This window comes from Gossypium arboreum, chromosome 12, assembly GCF_025698485.1.
Source record: "Gossypium arboreum isolate Shixiya-1 chromosome 12, ASM2569848v2, whole genome shotgun sequence".
NCBI classification, from domain to species: domain Eukaryota; kingdom Viridiplantae; phylum Streptophyta; class Magnoliopsida; order Malvales; family Malvaceae; genus Gossypium; species Gossypium arboreum.
The window spans coordinates 45112745-45116439 of NC_069081.1; positions in this window are offsets into that span (position 1 = coordinate 45112745).

A 3695-nucleotide genomic window follows, 5' to 3' on the forward strand; every position below is an offset into this window, starting at 1 on the left:
TATGAATCAAGTGGTAAATGAATTTGAGTTAGTATATATGATATAAATTCACCTAAGAATATAAATGAAAATTTGGTAAGCTTAATCATTTGAATATACATGTTAATATATCTTATACAATACTACTATTAGGTTTGATTATAATGTCTTGGATTGGTTGGTGAATATGTATAACTATTTTTGTAGGTTGAAGGTTAAATTTGGGTGAGAAATAAGGCTAAGAAATAGCCTTATTTTTTCTACACGGGTAGACACATGGGCGTGTGTCTTGACCGTGTGGGATAACGGTCTGGCATATGGCCATGTGGTTTAGCCGTGTGCCCCTTGTAATGCCCCAAAAATCCAAAAATCCAAAAATCCCGAAATCTTGAATTTTTCTTTTTGTGCTTAATAATTCCGGTTAAGTGCTAATTACGCAAAGGTAGGTCTTGGTCAAGGTTTGAGTTTGAATTAAAGGGTAGAAGAAATTATAAGTTAATTATTAAAAGAATCAGGGTTGGCAAGTAGTTGGGCTTTTAAATAAAAATAGGGGAAAATGGTATCAAAGAGCCTAGTAGAGGAGTGGCTAAGTGACGCCACTTAGAGTGTAGGGAGGTGGCGTTTAATAGCTAGCAAGGAGGTCCAAGGTTCGACTCCTAGCTTAGTGTTTTTAGAATTTTAATTTTGACCTTCTAGAAGGATGGAAGTTGCGTGAAAGTGGACTCCAAGGGAAGTGTTCAAGAGAGAAAATTAAATAAAGGATCAAGGGGTTATCAGGGAGAAAAATAAGGAGATGAGAAGGGAGAAGTGATGGAGCCGAATGGGGAATTGGGCATGGGAAAATTCGGCTATAAGGCTTATAAGTAGGTGCCGAATGCTAGGGTATGAAGCTAATGACCGAATTTTCTTCATCCTGTTACCAGAAACTGTTTTCTCTAAAAGCCAAAAACCCTTTGCCTTTCTTTTCTTTTTCTCCTTCCTTATGCTGAATTCTATTTTTCCTCTACCTCATTGCTGAATTTTCTTTCTTTTTCCTTGGAGCCAAATAACCCTCTTTTTCCATACAAAATCGTAAAGGGCCGAACCTTTTTGGCCAAATACCTTTGGTGCAATCACTACTCTTTCTAATTCGGTCAAATCTAGTGTAAGTGTTGTTCTCCAAATCGGTTTCTTTGCTAAGTATTGAATATTGTCCCTCAGTCTTTCTAATCAAATGTGGTAAGGAATTAGTATCAGATCTTGGATCTTAGCTCATTGCTGAATTGCCCCTTAGGTGTTGCAGTTTTGGTAAGTCTTACTCATCCATTGGCTAAGGTTGGCCGAGTAGCCATAGTAAGGTAAGGGGACTTTTGTTGGAAAGGAGTGACATATTATTCTGGTTTTAATAGTTACAATTGGTGCAGATCTAGGAGTTGATCGTGGTTAGTGAAGGGGCTGTTATACTTGTTGCGCAAGGTAAGGTTAAGGTGAGATTCTGGCTTTTGGTAAAGTATTCGATAAGTATGTGAGATCAATCTTTGAGTGATATCAATTGTAGGTTTGGGCTAAGGAAATCGTAGCACGCTTGCCTACCGGGTGTGTACATACACTCCACACACATAATGAATCGACAAAAGCCAAAAAACCAAAATGCAGAAAAATCGAAAAGCTGAAAAGCCGAAAAGTCAAAATGCTGAAAAGTCGAAAGTTGGGCTACAGTAGTCACACGAGTTCACAAACACTCATGGAGATGAAATCGATAGGTTTCCTGAGGCCCACAGGCGATTCTATGGACTTGGGTTGAGAACTGGCCAAATGGGCCAGAATAGGCTAAATAGGCCTGATGGGCTGTTGGGCCCATAATAGTCAAAGATTGATAAATGATACTATGTGTTAGAAAATTTGTATGTGAACATGGATATAATATGATTTAGGCCTAATGGGCTATATGAATAAGAATTGGGCCTAGTGGGCCATAAGAATATGACTAGGCTAGATGGGCCATTTGAATAAGATTAGCCCTAGTGGGCCATATGCATGGATGTAGGGGTATTGGGCCTAGTAAATGATGACTACATAAAACTTAATTAATTAATTGAGACCATGGACAAGTCATAGGGTTAAGATGTGGCAACGGGTATATGCTTGTCTAGGATTGGATCTAAGGAGAGCTTGGTACTTAAGCGGTCTTAATGACCCACCTCCTCTTCTCTGGAATCCTACCTGGTGCATAATATTCGTTCACCTTAGCTCACGGGGCTTATTCATGGGCCAAGGTAAGTGAAAACCGTAATTAAGGGAAAATTATCGAAATGCCCTTAAGGAAGAAAATGACCAAAATACCCCTAGGTATTGAATGTAAGTTTTGTGGATGTGACATCCATACATATCATGTTCTGCTTAGGTTGCATATGGGGTGGGAATTATGGTACAGAGGAAGTATATGAGGATCGCATGGTTGCCTGACAATCGTAGATCCACCGATGGCTTTTAAAGCCCAATATGTAAATAAAGGTAGTTCCGCAACCGGGCTACCATTGGTGTGTGGGCTGGGTGGGTCGATATTTATATCCCCACATGGTGTGACGGGGGACGGAGCTGGTGTGTAGCAGATGGATAATTTAGATGGGATTGCATTGCATGTTTGATGATTTCTCTTTGAATACTTGTGTTTCATCGAGGGTTGTAGACACTGAGTTTGCGAAAACTCACCCCCTCTTTATTTTATTTTCAGGTTATGCTCAGTAGTCGATTCGATGTTTGGAGGGACTCTGGGTGGCCAGCTAGCAAGACAATTTTGGATTTTTTTTTCTAAGCTTATAAGTTTTATTTCATTAAGTATGTTTCAGACCAGATTGTAATAAGGTTTCCATTATGCTATTATTACTTGAATTATTATTTTTTTATTTGTAATTACAAGAAGTTGAACATGGGATTCCTAAATTATAGTATGTTTTCTACGTTTTTGCAACTTAATTTTTAAATGATAAAGTTTTCTTAAATCAAATGTTTTAAACAAGGCTTTCGCAACTGAAAGGTGTGTTTATTTTTAAGTTAATTAAGGTTTCTCTTGTTTAAGAAGGGTTTTCAATGAAAACATGGTTTTCCCTAAGACACTTCAATGTAACACACCGGATACGGCCATAATGTCTGGGCCAGGTTTGGGGTGCTACATTTCTTATATCTTAAAAATTGAGAAATAGAATACTTAGAATTTGGCACACGACAAAGACACGGGTGTATCTCTCAGCCATGTGTGCTACACGACCTAGAACACGAGCGTGTGTCTTGGCCGTGTAAAACCTGCACCTACTTTTTGAAAATTAAACTGACTACACAGTCTAGCACACGGGCATGTGGCAGGTCGTGTGGCACAAGTTAGAGAGTTACACGGTTAAGGACAAGGGATGGGACATAGGCATGTGCCTCACATCGAATGCCTACGTAGCATGAAACATGAGCATCTCACTTGGCCGTATGAGCAAACGGCCAACTCACATGAGCGTGTGACCCCTGTATATAAAAATAATTAAAATTTTATGAAAAATTCTCTGAGTTCCCGATTTAGTCCTAACCTTATTCTAATGTTTAAATTGGACCTCGAGGGTCCATTCAAGGTATGATATGAGTAGTTTCAGATATGAATAGTAAATGACATGAATTATCTGTAATTATTCTATAAACTCTAGTAATGCTTCATTACCTTATTCTTGCGACAAATACGGGTTAGGGGTGTT